The following is a 16,189-nucleotide window of genomic DNA, read 5'->3' as shown; positions in this document are numbered from 1 at the left end:
AGTTGGAGTCAACTCAATAGCAACTGTCTTATGAATGTACCAAAAACTAGAGGTGTTTGGCAGTAATGTTTTCAATTTTTAATGTGACTGTCTGCCAGGGAAGAGCAAATGCTTCAACTACTTATGTGGCTCCCTTCTGGTTAGCAACATCTGATAAATTTGACTTAAAGATTCTTTTTAAGTATACGCTTTTAGAAATATAGGTAGTTTACTTCAAATTTGTGACTGAATGGAGCTTCAGGTAGAAAATATAAACTGAGAAATCAGCTATATAACACCTTTAGTTTTAATAAAGCCAAAACTCTTTATTCCTTATTGGGTAATATAATCCATTTTTAGAACTTTTTCCTTCTTTTTAAAAAAATTAATGAAATATAGAATAGAATATCCACACTTCTCCCTTTCCCAACTTTCTCCAACATTATGAGATGTTCCTGTTGTTTGGTTATATATTCATGTACGATTAGTTCCCAAGGCCACCATGCAGCCACCACATTGAGCATTATATCTTTCATAGTATTTGGATGATTATTGTTACACAATAAATATTTAAAAAAGAATATAAAAGTTGCTTTAAACTCTTTTTAGCCTTTTAATATGTCTAGAAAAAATAGTCAGTGAATTTATAGCATGTTTCTGAAAAATAAATTAGTAGGTGTCTTTCTTTGGTTGGTGCATTTTATGATCACTGGAGTCTGTGCAACTGGATTTTGAGACTAAGCTCTTTCATCTGCCAGTGCAGTAAAGGGAATTTTTTCCTTTTTGTATTGTTGAGAGCCCTAAAAGCTTTTTCCTGAATACTCAGATAGGAGACACAGAAAGGGGGCTAGAGGTGCCAAGGGCAGTGAAACCATGGAAGATTAGCACTCTTCTTTTGATGAAAGGTGGCTTCCCAGAGGGTTGGAAAATAAACATATGGGTGGGAATGCTGGTTGGAAAGAGACACTGAAGTAAATGAGAGGAGTATTCCACTGAAGGTGTGTCATGGGCTAAGTACTCTGAACTTGCACAACCTACCAATTCACTGCTCATTCACAGTCCATTTTAGTGAAACATCATAGAATATCCTTCTTGCAGACAATTATATTTCATAAAACCTTGTACAGAAGGGTCATTTGCTATACCTAAAATGTTTATAGGTAGTTGGTAGGTTAAACAAAGATTTTTCTGACTTATTTCTGAACTATTTCATGAAGTAAAATAGAATTTTTTTTTTTTTTTTTTAGTGTTGTTTTTCCTTTGGAGGAGGGGGCGGGCCTGAATTATATATTAACCTTTTTTGGCAACTGAAAAAAAACAATGATTTTACAATGAATTTACAAAATTATTATTTTAAAGATTGAGAAATTCTAGATTATAATACTGTTCAGGGGTGTACGCTGTCCTAAAATAACGTAATTATCACGATTAATTTATTTAAATACATTTAAGATTACTTTGGAAGCAGAGCAATTAATTCCATTTTCATTTTTTTCTAAGATTTCCAAAATGATGCCTTAATGTCCTCAACAGAGTTTATCTTATTCTAACAACAATAAGATAAAAAAATATTAAAAAGACAATAAACTACTTCCTTCTAATTATTCTGGATCAGACTACATCAAGAAAAAGACAACTAGGGGTTTTAGTATCATACCTAAGTTTCTTTTTCCACTAGTATTAAAAACACAAAGTAGTCTGGTTTTGATAGAGTTAAATAAACCAAAGACAACCCCATTGCTCTCAACCCTCTATCTCCTTGTACTTCACAGTCCAACAAGTCATTTCTTCTTGTAGAATGAGATAAGTCTTCATGTGTTTGTGTTTGATGGATTAACAAGAGAAAATTAAGGAATTTTACAAAAATTCCAACTTGGCAAATAGTAGCAACCCTTATCATGTGGAGGCCTGATAAAACCCTCCGATAAAGCACCAGGGAAACTAGTCTGGACAATGTTTTGAAAAATACTAGCTATCTGACAGTGTCTGAATCCCAGTGCTAGAGTTAGGATGATCAATGAAATGCAAACACTGAATATTATAATAGAACTATTATTTGTAGTTCTATATTTCTGCTTTAAAGGTAGGACACTGGTTTTGATAAGGGATGTATGTCTGTAAAAACTACATAATGGGCTGCCCTCTTTCTCTTTCTTATCACTTTCAACTTGAAGCAAATTACCCTTTTTAGGAAGGAAAAGCATGATGGAATAAATAATACTACTCATACTCAGGGAAGCATTGGGGCGTAACCCAGACAAGGCAACATTTCACACTATGATCCTCATAAATTATCGGCTATTTAAAATTAGTCACCATGCTTTCTAACCTAAATGGCAAATTATAACAAATACTTTAATACTCCTTTTCCTTAATATTTCCACAGAAGGAACCAAAAACATGAGGTTTCTCAAAGAGGAAAGTACCAAACAGTTACGATAAATAAGAGTATAAAAACCTTTTAAAGTTTCCAGGTTATTGTTTTTGTTTTTTCCATTAGTATCAGTGCCCAATGCTTTCTAGTTTTCTCTCTAAGGGACTAGATCCCCCAACTACTTCCTCCTTGGCTTGTTGTTTGTTTTAAATACATGGCTATCTGTTCTCAGTCAAATCGTGTGTGTGCTCTCAGTAGGAGTGGGTGCATGGAAAGTCACTGTGCATTGTATTTTATTCTTTTATTCATTAATTTAAAAAAATTTATTGTTAGTTAACAAAGTATCAGGCTTAGTCTTAGGTTCTGAAGATATTTCTGTACTTGAAATAGACATTGATCTTGTTGTTGTAGAAATTAGATTCTAGTGGGAAATACAGACAAATAAATGGGCAATTACTCCACAGTGGGCAATTAGAAATTAAAAAAAAAAAAGTTACCATCAAGTCGATTCCAGCTCATAGCAACCCTGTAGGTCAGAGTAGAACTGCTCTGTAGGGTTTCCAAGGAATGGCTGGTGGATTCGAACTGCCAACCTTTTGGTTAGCAGCCGAGGTCTTAACCATTATGCTACCAGGGCTCCAAATTAGAAATAATAAATATTAAAAGTGTAGGAAATATAGTATGCTAGAGGTCTACTTGGGAGTCTGTGGGTGGGCAAACAGTTAATGCACTGGGCTGCTAACCAAAAGGTTGGAGGTTCAAGTTCACTCAGAGGGCCTCCGAAGAAAGACCTAGTGATCTACTTCCAGAAAAATCAGCCACTGAAACCCTGTGGAGCACAGTTCTGCTTTGATTCACATAGGGTCGCCGTGAGTTGGAAGTGACTCACCAGCAACTGGTTAAGAACAGTACCCAGCATATGTTGGGGATAAAAAATAGAGGAAGTGGTATCTAAGGGGAGACCTAAAGAATGAGTAGTTATACATTAGTTTAAGAGTATTTGTGTGAGTTTGGAGGGGTGTGTGTGTGTGTGTGTGTGTGTGTGTGTGGTGTGTTGTGTTGGGAGAGGCAGCAGATGTGGGACGTAATTGACATGCAAAGGTCTACATGCAAAAGAGAACATGACAAACTTCAAGAATTGCTGAGTTGTTTAATATGGATGAAATAACTCCTTAGTTTAAAAATATTTCAGTGAGATACTAAATCATCTGCCTAGTTCATTTCAGACTGTATTACAGATTTTTTTCCATGCAATGTTTTATTTTGTTTTGATTAACTAATGGTATTTTTTCTAAGTGTTGTGAAAAAGGTGTGTTAGCTATAAACAATCAGTCCTCCTCCCACCTACTTTTTTCCACTGCTTCCAATTTTTTAGAGAAATGTATGCAGCTGAGTTTTTAGGCAAGATCACTAGAGGCATCTCTGGGAATTACAGTACTGGATTTCTTTATTGGAATTGATCCAATATTAAAGCATATTTGACATGTTTTAGCCTTATTATTTAAAGTGTGACTATTTTCAGCCACACTGTGTGTGTGTGTGTGTGCATAAAAATAGGGAAAATCTCTCTGCCCTAAAGGAGATTACAGTCTAAATTAAAGGCTTAACCAGAACACTTAAAATTATTTTGAAGATTGTGTACAAATGTGAAAGGCTTAGGTTTAGTTCTCTTAGAGCTGAAAGGCACCCATATGGAATAAAGGGGGAAGATGGCACCTCAGAGCACTAAAGTAAAGAACTATTTTAGATTTAAGCAAAAGAACTACCCTTTATTTCAAACTAAGAGCTATGGACCATTTACTATGTGAAATTTAGCATCAGAACAGTCAAAATGCCTTCTGCATGAAATGCATGCCAAATACCTCTTTTTCTAAGGAAAAATGACTTATAATAAAAATGCTGACTGTCCCTTACCTTGTAAAAGTACTAGCAGGAAGAGCATAATCCAAAAAGGAATTGCTGACAGCTCTCTTTTCAGGTTTCCATATGGAGCATTTCTATGAAGCACAAATAACAATGGAACTATACTACAATATTATAACTGATAAACCAGAAATTATAGATTAGTAAATCCTTGGGTGATGCAAAGATTTAAGTGCTCATTATTAACCGAAAGGTTGGCAGTGTGAACCCATCCTGAGGCACCTTTGAAGACAAGCCTGGTAATCTGCCTCCAGAAGGTCACAGCCTTGAAAACCCTATGGAGCAGTTCTACTCTGAACACATGGGGTCACCATGAGTTGGAATCAACTCAAAGGCAACAAATGAAGAGTATGGATTAGAGAGAGTTTCTCAATTTAAGCACTATTATTAGATAGCTAGTTGAATATCCACTGTTGTGACAATCAAAAATGTCTCCGGATGTTGCCAAATGACCTAAACCCAACCCATTGCCTTCAAGTTGATTCTGACTCATAGCAACCCTATAGGACAGAGTAGAATTGCCCTATAAGGTTTCCAAGGCTGTAATCTTTACAGAAGCAGACTGCCACATCTTTCTCCTGTGGAGCAGCTGGTGGGTTTGAGCCTCAACGTTTTCATTAGCAGCCAAGCACTTAACCACTGCACCACCAAATCACCCTAAGGAGGCAAAACTGCTCTCAACTGGGAACCACTGGGAGAGATATTTTAAGAGACTAGTAATGTGGAATATGAAAACATAGACCACCACAGGCAAAATTAAGTAAACCTGTGGTATTTGCTTTTTTGGCTCTTATATTTGACCTTCTTTGGTTTGGTTTGGTTTGGTTATGTTTTGTTTTACTGGCTATTACATTTGGTGGTAATAGAGGCATTTGGAGAAAAATGTGAAATATTGTTTGGATTTGGAAAATAAACCTATTTATAACCTGTATAAGCAAAAAATGAATTTATTTTTTAAAAAATTAGGTAATACTTGATCTAAGGATTAATCTGCTTACATACGTAGGGCAGAGATACGAGTTCTCTTAAAATAGCCAACTTAGTTTCTGATGTGGTAAAATCCATGATTGCACAAGAGTACTCACATTATGTGTAAAAGAAGGGATTCCTATGGCTGATGTAGAGGAGATGGAGTAGTTGGAAGATAAAAAGCATTTTTGTTTCAGTAATCTTTTCTCCCCCCAGTAACTTTGAAAGCATGTTTTATATGAAAAACTCATGTCAAAATAAAAGAGAGTGTTTTGATTTCCCTTCTCCTTTCCTCCAGTTTGAAAGCACTTAATTACACAAAGCTCTTCGTATTGACCCTTTGGGGCCTGGTGTAGTCTCAGTTTAGGGCTGCTAGAAGAACACTGGATGTTGGATCGGACTTCAATCTCAGTGGAAATGATGATGCTGGAATCAAACTTTCAATCTTTTCTAAATTTCTTTTTTATTGGCAGCCTGAATGGCCTACTTTATTCTTTTGCAGTAGGACCTTCCATTAGGCATTTGTTTTGTTGACATGTGAATGCCCTTTTGTCAAAGATTAACCACACTGCCTCTGCACAGGCAGGATGCCATTTAAGATAGTCCTTTACTAAATTCTTAGAGTAAGGATGTATGTCAGGCCAGTCAGGGGGCAAGTTTCGGTGACAGCTGATGATGGGTAAGCTTGGCGCTACCTCCCCATTGAGCTGCTGAGAACATGGTCACAGACTGAAGTCGGGGGAAATGCCTGACCCTTAGTGTACACAACTGAGTGAGATTTAAGGAGCCCTGGTCGTGCAGTGGTTAAGAGATCGGCTGCTAACCAAAAGGTTGGCAGTTCAAATCCACCAGCTGTCCCTTGGAAACTCTATGGGGCCATTCTACTCTGACCTATAGGGTCACTGTGAGTCAGAATCAACTTGATGATAACGGGTTTGGTTTGTTTTATTTTTTAATCCCAATATGGAGCCCTCGTGGCACACTGGTTAAGAGCTTGGCTACTAACCAAAAGGCCAGCAGTTTGAATCCACCAGCTGCTCCTTAGAAACCCTATGGGGCGTTTCTACTCTGTCCTAAAGGGTCGCTATGAGTTAGAATTGACTAGATGGCAGTGGGTTTTTTGGTTTTAATCCCAATATGCGAGCCCCGGTGGTGAAGTGGTTAAAGCTCTCGGCTGCTTTTGTAAAGATTTACAGCCTTGGAAACCCTATGGGGCAGTTCCACTCTGCCCTATAAGGTTGCTATGAGTTGGAATTGGTTTGATTTGGTTTGGTTTAAAACCTTTAGTAGCCCAAAAACTTTTAGTTACAGAGCATCCTGGAGAGTCAACTGAAAAGGTAAAAGCTCAAGGATGGGTAGGAGAAGTCACAGTAGGTCCTAGAATCTGCATTCATGGAGCGCCCTCTAATCCTACTGTTACTCAATTCCATGGGATGATGTACAATCAGTATTTAAGAATTTTTGTGCCATTAAAGTTAAAAAGATTGCCATTTGACCATGGTTTAAATGACTGTCAGAAACAGTATATTAAAAATGATAATCCTAAATTATATCATACATTGTCCAGACTTTGTTAAATGCGTATACCTTGCCGGTACCTACCAGAACAGGCAGAATGTTCAAGAGATGCATATGATATATTTAGATTAACATAAAATTGTACTTTTTTTGGTGTCTAAATCATGTCAAGCTATTCTCTGTTAATGACCATGAGATAGCTAACTAGCTAGACAGACAGACAGATAGATAGCTGCCAGCAAGTGGACTCCAATTCATGGTGACCTTACGTACAATAGAACAAAATGTTACCTGGTCTTGCATCATTCTCATGATCACCTGCATGTTTGAGTCCATGGTTGTGGCTATTGTGCAAATTCATCACACTGAGGACTCCCTCACCCTCACTGGTCCTCTACTTTACCATACATGATGTCCTTCTCCAGCAATTGATCCTTTCTGATCATATGCCCAAAGAAAACAAGTCAGAAAGTGTTCTGTTGTGATCCATAAGGTTTTAATTGGCTAATTTTTGAAGGTAGATGGCCAGACCTTTCTTCCTAGTCTGTTTTAGTCTGAAAGCTCTGCTGAAACCTATCCATTGTGTATGACCCTATGATATTTGAAATACCAATGGCATAGCTTCCAGCACTGCAGCAATATGCAAGCCACCACAGTATGACAAACTGACATCAGTATTACTTGCTTAATTTTGTGTTTTACCTTGATAAACATATCACATGCTTTATTTTTTTCCTTCCTACTTTTTTCACTCTGCCATTCATATGCTTTTCATTCTTAACACTTTCTCTTTAATTTATCTTCCAATTCATTTTTTAGAACTATTTATTAACTTACTCTTTTTGTTTTTGCATTAGCTACTGAGTGACTCTCTTCTGCTCACTTTTATTATTCTGCCTTGGTTTTCTGTTGAGCTAGGCTGATGCTCCAACATGTACCTTTGCTTCTGTACCATCACTCTATCTCTAGTACTGTTAGTGAGGTGAAATTTTTGGTCTCTGAAAAGGCACATATTATTCAGCTTCCAGTGATGATACCATGATGTGTTGAGGCTAAGAAATCCCTTCTAATGCATTTCAAACGTATAAAATTATTGTCCTTTCTTCTGTTGCAACAGGAGAACTGTGCAGGATATTAATCATAATATTCAGGGGCAAAATGCACAAGTGCTATATAGCAAACAGCCTGTGGTCATACTGTAATCATATTACCTATTTCTCAATGCTTCTGTCTTGAGCCACATGTATACTAAAATTCTATATGTATTTCTTTTCCAGGATGCTTTATAGGTTTACTTCAGGTCATGCTAAAGGGTTTTGAGGGCCACAGGTATAGCCAAAGGTCTTTTTGAGTTAGATTAATTCGAAGAGGGGAGATAATTTATTCAAAGTTTTAAGAGACCCCTTTAATGGATGTGGAGGGAGTGTATGGTAGTTTGGACCAGTACCTTGAAAAGTTTCATGTAGCAATATAAAAACACTGTATGTGTGTATGTGTGTGTGTGTAGTGAATGGAAGTGTAGCTGACGTTTTACCAACACCCACTCAATCACTTTACACACGACACATGGTGCACTTTAGGAATAAGCATATCAGACTTGGAAGAGTATAGTTGTGCCATAGTGTTAGTAGTTTGGGACCTCTCCAGGAAAATAAAAATAGGAGGGATTAGAGGGATAATGTAAGGTTATTATAAATATTTATCAGTTGTGGGTAGATAAGTTAGTGGGACAACCACCACCCCTGGTCTCTTAAAATAACTCAGTTTTCAGACTTAACTCCCTTCTAAAGCTTGCAGCCTTACTGAATATTCTGAGATAAAGAAAAAAGTGAATATAGGTTATAAATCAGTGTACTGATTCCACTGTTTTCTTCTCTGTGATGGCCACAAACTGGGTTGTAAACAATAAACTTTTTATATATTAATGAGATTAAAATGTCAGAATTTCTTAGAACCTCATGGAATTCTCCTCGAATTAACTATTTGGGGAAAAAAAAAGGCAGCAACGACACTAAAAACAGCTAAGTGGCATCTAAATGTTAATAAATGATTTTGCTTTATAAATTGGATTAAAGAAGCATTTTTATTCATGATAATTTATTCTTTAATGTCAGAAAATTTGTTTATTAAACATAAGATTTAATTGTTTAGACTTTTTAAAAATATAATACTTCACTTTTGTAATAGTGGATTTACCTAGATAGTACAAAACTACATAGTTAATTAACAAGTTGGAGAAAAGGTTAAGTCTTGAATCTTTATACAATTTTAAACTAGTATGAGAGAAAAATCAAATAAATGCTAAAATGCCACATTATAAAATTTTTATTTAAAGGCTTATGTTTTTTATATTATTTGATAATCTTCAGAAATTAGCTCATCTTAATTAATCTGAAAGTATGCAGCAAAACATGCAGTCATATTCATGTTGCTGAGTAGAAATGTAATTTATAAAACTATATATAAAATATCCAGTAATATCATCATTTGTTAGGTTCCCATAATAAGAATGTGAGCAGCTTTATTAAAGTGATCTAACACCTGTATCAGTATGACATCAAGAGTCTCCCAATCCACAAAATTAATAACAAGGAAATGGTTAATTTGGTATTCTAAGACCCCAGAAGTAAAATGCAATATTAGCCATTAAAAGGTGAAAGTAGAACAGAACTATAAACACCAGGTAAAGCAAAGTTGTTTTGTTTGTTAACTGTGTAGAAGACAAATTTGATAAACATTTTCATTCTCTCCTTGAAACACAAGCAGTTTAGTTTTAAAATTTCATCAGATCACTATTAGCTTACATGGCATTACAAAAACCCTCTGAAAAATAGAGTTAAATTCAATTTCAAAGCACTGTAGTAAGGACATGAAACCTGCAACAAGGCTTTAGTATGATTTGGATAAGAAAGAAGGGAGACTCAAAGCAAAAATATCAAAAGGTCAAGAGGATTCTTTCCTCCTGGTAATTGCCTTAGAGGCTTTTCTCTCTCTCCCTCTTTTTTTTTTTTTTTTTTTTTCCCTACATTGTTTTTAAAGGGTTGTCTGAGCTGTGAAAATACAAAATGCAATAACAATAAGAATTTTAAAATCTGGGAAGGTGAAAGGCCTTTCATAGTTCTTGTTGGGTTATTGAAAGGTGGTCATATTGGCAGGTTAATCCTTGAAACCCCAAAGACATCCACATTTTGGTATAATTTGATTTAATTTGAAATACATTTTCCCGGTTTAAAAATGTTAACTGTCTCATAGTGCAATGGAAACCTGCCTTGTGTCAAAAACAGGAAATTCTAAGGAGAAATAGACTGTGGATATATGTCAGATGTTTCTCTTCTATTTTTTTTTCCTCTCACTTGCTTTTTTAGACACACAAAACCCATATGCACACACATATATTAATATATATAATATATGCAGATATTGATGGAATTCTGTGAGTTGAAAGAGGAGGAAGATGTCTTGAAGGATCCATATCTCTCCCAGCAGATTTGTGCTATTATCACTGAAATGTGGCCTTCAGTCTTGAAACAGTTAAAAGAGTTCTATGGCCACAAAAGAAGAGATGTCTTCAGAATTATCTCCCGCCTCACATTTGCTCTTAGGCAAGCAGTTTAAAAAAGCCCAGTGATTGAGCCAGTGATCCAATTTGAAATGCAGAAATGATTAGAGCTGCTTGCCTCATTTCATATCGAAATTCTCTGATTTATGACAGGGCTGCAGCCAAGATCTATCTCCAAAGGGAATTAGTGTGCAAGTTTGCATATTTTTGTTATTTAGGTTTCTGATAGCAGCTGCTAGCTAGAAATACTGAACTGGGAGGTGGTGGGACAAGGATTTTCAGCCACTGGAGCAAATGAAAGATAAGAGCTTTCTGTTTAGGACATCAAGACCCCTTGACCATCATATATCTGTGTTACATATGCTTCTTACGTGTGTGTGTATTTAAACACTTGTTAATGGCGTGGATGTGAGTGTATATGTATACATAAATTATGAGGCTCAAGGAGCCCAGGAATGTATCGGAATGGTTAATTCTAGTAGTGGAGAAAAGAATTACCAAAAATTCCATCTCCATGTTTTAACTAGTGGAATTTTAATGAGGCATAGTACTTCAATCATGCAACTGACCTGTGGGGCAGAGTATAGAACATATAATGAAACAGAAATAGAATTCTGAAAAAAAAAATTATTACCTTATCTGGAATTTACATGAAGTGTTAACAGGAAATTATGCAGCAGTTATAAATGAAAAATATGGGATTTAATGTACTTATTAATAAAGATTTGTTACATACATGATACCAGTGTCCCAAATCTGCTGTCCACAGCTGTCCCCAGTTTTCTAATGTTTCTGTCTTCAGATGCCTCATTTAGAGTCATCTTATTACCATGGAAGCTAATGCCAGTTTCTCTTCAGTGAGTATTCATTCCAAGGGGGAATAAAAAAAGGAAATATCTTCGTGCACAAGTCAAGGGCTGCAGAGTTGCCATCAGTTACATTAAAATGTTAAACACACACACACACAACTTTGCTAGGGTAGGCTAGTGCTTGCCTTGAATTTGTAGATCTTAATCATAGTTGGCAAAAAATCATGATTCTTCCATAAAAAAAAATTCCCTTGAAGGAAGGATGAGCAACTGTCAGTCTACATTAGGACTGCAAGGAGCAAAGAAATCATCGTGGGAAAGTTTATTACCTTAGCTGCTGTCCAGCTGCATATGGAGTCATTATGGCCTCAAGTCTCAACAGTGCTCCTCGGCTGACCTTACCATAATGCAGCTGGGCTTCTAGATATTAAAACCACTCTCATATTTCACTGACTGTTCTCTGGGGCACCCAGGGTTATTGTAGTAAAAACTTTAAATTTTGATTACCTTGTTCGTTGACAAAGAATGCAGTAAGAGCTTTAAAAACATCTTTAAATGAAAATGCCTGAGTTATTCCTTTTAAATTAGCCCATCTCTTCTCTGACTTTCTGACTCTTTTGCTAATTTCAGGACAGTAACCCTTGCTATGGTTGGTGGCTCTTGTGTGTGGGAACATTATTGTGCCAATTTCTCAAAAGATTAATTTTTAGAAGATTCTTAGCCACAAGAGGTCTGGAGAAGACTTAACTTGATCATAACTTTTAAAATAAGGAACGCAGTTTTCTTTTGTATTGTAGCATTATTAAAATTACTTGAAATATTTTAAGATTACATTAAGTATATATGTATTTTTAAATCTCTCAGCAATAAATTATAAAAGCACACAGTACTGTCTTATAGTAAGTAGTTTTATTACTAACCTAAATGTTAATATCTAATATTTTTTAGTGCCAGGGACTGCCTTAGTTGTTTTTTGTTTCGTATCTCCGTAACTCTGTGAAGTAGATATATTTCTTCCATTTAACAGATGGGGAGACTGAGGTTTCAGTCACTTCTCTAAATATCAAAATCAATCAGCTAAGACATGCAGATTCTGGATTTGAACTCAAGTCTGACTCCAAAGCTCTTAACTACTTTAATATTTATACTACCTCCCTATAGTTCTTCATCAGCTAAGACAAAATTACAATCCATTCTGATACCGGCCCCCTTTAGCGGTCCTGTTAGTCATGATTCACTCATTAAGTATTTCATTAATTCAGCAAACACTTTTTTGAATCCCTATCATGAGCCAAGCACAGTGCAAAGGGCTGAGGATATACAAATTAACTAGATTTGGTCTCTGCCCTCGAGGACTTTAGACTAATGAGAGAAACAGATATGTAAACATAGGATTATAGTGTGGTAAGGTGATTTCTGATGGAGGTATATGCAATAAATTAAATTTCTTTTGTTATAATCATTATAAAAAGTCCCTGGCTAACACTTTCGTAGGCAAGAATGAGCCCCCAAAAGTTTTGAGTTTTTTTTTTTTTTTCCTCCTCTCTCTCTGTTCAGGATTCAGATTCCAGAAAGGGAGTGCCCTATTGGTCTAGCTTGGGTCACATCTCTGCCACTTCGCTAGGGAGGACAGACCCTCTTGATTAATAATCCATGTACATGTCCAGTGGAGGAATTACCCGAAAAGACATAGTGAACTATTATAAAAATAAACTGGGCTGGATGCTGGCCAACCATAAAAAAGCAATTGTCAACCCACCGTGAATAGTGAAGATGAAACATTTAACTGTCTCAATTGCCTGAGAAAGGGTTTCAGAAGTGATTTCTTTTTAAATCTTAAAGGATGAATTTACTCAACAAAAAAAGCACAAAAATATATTCCAGGCAAAATCACTAGCATATACAAAGGCATGAAGGCACAAGAAAAGAAGTGTTTTGAGGGAAACGCAAACAATTTGGGGTGAAGCATGACTAATAATGACAGTCAAAAGAAGGATTGGTGGCCAGGTAATGGGAAATTTTCCATGCCAGGCCAAGAAATCTGCATTTTTTTTTTTTTAATTCAATGGTGATGAGATAGAGAACATTAAATATTGTGGGAAATTTTTTTCCAACATTTTTTAATTACCTTCATGGCTAAAACCAAACCAAACTTGTTGCTATTGAGTCGATTCTGACTCATAGCAACCCTGTAGGACAGAGTAGAATTGCCCCATAGAGTTTCCAAGGGCTGCTGGTGGATTCAAACTGCTGACCTTTTGGTTAGCAGCTGAATTTTTAACCACTGCACCACCAGGGCTCCTTCATGACTAAGACCATCTATTTATTAGCTTCAGCCATATGGACAGGCACATAAAGTCTCCTTCCATCTTCTTAATCTACATATTCATCATGATTAATTCCCAAAAAATAACTATTTAACATCAATATCCTATCATTGGTTTCCAGTATCATCCAGAATCTATGTTTATTTTAAAGTAACCTGAACTAAATGAGAGGGAAGCAAAGCAAACAAAATTAGCTGATATTTACTTTTGTGTGAAGAAAAAAGAAATGACTCGTTGTGTAATAAAATTGACCAAATTGGATGAAGTGTTTCGGTATTTAGTAGACACTAATTTTGTGTGTTCTGTAAATGCTTATGGCAAATGATGGTATATATACCAGAATGGAAGAGCAGGTTGTAAATTGCATAAGTGAAAATGTGTTTGGATCCCTAACTGTCTGGTCTAGTCAGATTAAAATGAATAAAAACAAATGAAAAGAAAGTAACCAAGAGAAAGAAAGAGCAAAACAGATAATAAAATCAAGCACAAGTAAAGGGGTTTTCATTCATTCTCTTTTTCTTTCACCCTCTGCTTTTTTCTTTAAAAAAAAAAAAAGATGAAGAAAGAAAAGAACCCCATTTATAATGAAGGTTGTATGTTCTTTCTGGCACCATCCCAGTTGTTATCCTAGCTAAAAAGAGATTGGCACTCTCCCCGCATTATTCTGGTATCCTGTGCCTAGGAAAAGAAGGTATTCTACTTTTACCTTTGCAAATTTAGAATCAATCCTAAAGCCCGTGGAAGTTTCTTAAGTCTGATTTGGGATCCAAAGCTTCTTTTGCATAGCAGTTATGAGAAAAGAGCTCATGATAGTTAAATCATTTATTTATTTCCTATATGAATCTAACTGCCGTGTAATCATCATATAATGCAAACTTACTAAAGAGCAGGAGGTCTCTGGGTATCGGATAAAAAGTTGTGGCTTTTTTTTTCTTTTAGTGTTTAAGAGAAAATCATTTGGGGCAGAGGGCCTGGGACTCTATCTCTAAAACCTTAATTAGTCAAGGTGTGGTGACTTCCAAAGTAGGGTACCCATGATGGGACAGACATATTCCCTCCATTTCTTTTTGTTTCTCTACTCCAGGTGATTTTTAGAAAGTGGAATCAAAATTGTACATTTAAAATATTTTTATTTTTCAGAAATATTTTTATACTTCTGTTGTTTTTGTATACTTAAGTTTCCCTTTCCCGAGATACCTCTTTGGTGTAAGAGCTGCATCCTTACCATTAACCAGTATATATGAAATCTGTACCCTGGAATCTGTGGGAAAGAGATATTATTAACAGAAACTGAATTGTTCATTTCAGTTGAATGTTAGGGCCCGTTATGCCTACGCTCTGTTTAACATAGCTTAAAATCAGGAATAAACCTTTGGATTGGCAGAAATTGTCATAGTCAATTCTAGAAATGCTCTTTTGTTTTCTGTATACATTTCAGGCCATCTGGGGAATTCACATAGTTTAGTTACAAGTAATGATTGATGCTGAATTATTTCTACTTATTTAAAACCAAGGATATGGGAATGATATACATTTCAAATATTTGACATTTACAAGGTTTTTCTATGTATGTGTGTGTGTTAATGAGAAAAAGAGAACCAACTTAAACCTGTCACCCGTGTGATTTTCTTATGAACGTAACGTGTATATCGTTATTAACACTAGATGAAAACGCAGTCATTTATTATTAAGTAAGAACAGTGATTGAACAGTACAGGGAAGATTTTTTTTTCCTTTTTAATTTAAGCCATTTCCTATTTCTTTTATTCCCCTTAATTTTTACTCCTATTCAGTCTGTCTTAATTTAATAATAAAAGGATAACATAATAATATATTTGAGTTATCCTTATCCTACATTAGTAAGAAAATTTCTGTATACTACGGCATGTTTTATATGATCTCCACTTAATTTTCTCCCATGAATAGTGCCTTTAATTTGGGAATGATAATGCATCAAATTCCTAATAGCATTGCTGCACCATAGCTACATTATATAAGACTATTAATGGGGATAAATATTAAATTTGAGTAGATATTGCAGGTGTGAGACATCAGATGAGAACTCATAAGGATTAAATTCTACAGGGGATCATTATTTAAGTTTTTTCCAACCCTGTTGTTCTGCTGCATAAAACTTACTTTAGTACCTCTTTGCTCTCTGGACTGTTACAACATCTGCTGTTCTTGGAAAAAAGGTGCTTTTTTTGTTAACTTCTTTTTGGTCAGAAATAACTATGTTATTCTGAAATATTGGCCCAGAATGCCTTGCAGGGAGTAAACTGTGTTCTTCTAGTGTTCTAACTAATTAATTCCCATGAGACCTGCTCCTGACAACCAGGCTCGCTCACTCTGAGTCCAGCAGTGGGAAGGACTGCCTTTGGGAAGGTCACTTGAGAAAGCTGTACTACGCATACATGATCATCATGTAAATAAAAAAGGTGAATGACAAGATGGTTAAAGTCCAGGGAAGTTTTATAAGAATGAGAATTGATCTGAATGATTGTTGTTACTTTTACAAAGGGCTTTTATCTTATCACAATGCGTATGTTGTAACCTTAGAATATCTGCTTGCCAGATTACAACTGCAGTCTTTTAGTTTTGCTTCATTAGATTGCTTGAATGTGATTACCAATGGGGTAGAAGTTTTTAAAAATTAACGTTTTCGGGAATTATCAACTCTTTCCTTCATCTTCCTTCAAAAATAAAATAATTCAGTATCTGTTCCCAAAAG

At 35.7% G+C, this 16,189-nt stretch overlaps 1 protein-coding gene across 2 annotated transcripts in view; it reads left to right on the top strand.

Moving 5' to 3' along the window:
• Positions 1–16,189, top strand: part of ZFPM2 (zinc finger protein, FOG family member 2) — a 551,340-nt gene that overhangs the window by 324,726 nt on the left and 210,425 nt on the right. The window lies entirely within an intron of this gene.

This window comes from Trichechus manatus, unplaced genomic scaffold, assembly GCF_000243295.1.
Source record: "Trichechus manatus latirostris isolate Lorelei unplaced genomic scaffold, TriManLat1.0 scaffold00009, whole genome shotgun sequence".
Lineage (NCBI taxonomy): Eukaryota > Metazoa > Chordata > Mammalia > Sirenia > Trichechidae > Trichechus > Trichechus manatus.
Note: the sequence above shows the minus strand (reverse complement) of the source record. Positions and strands in the feature narration are given on the sequence as shown.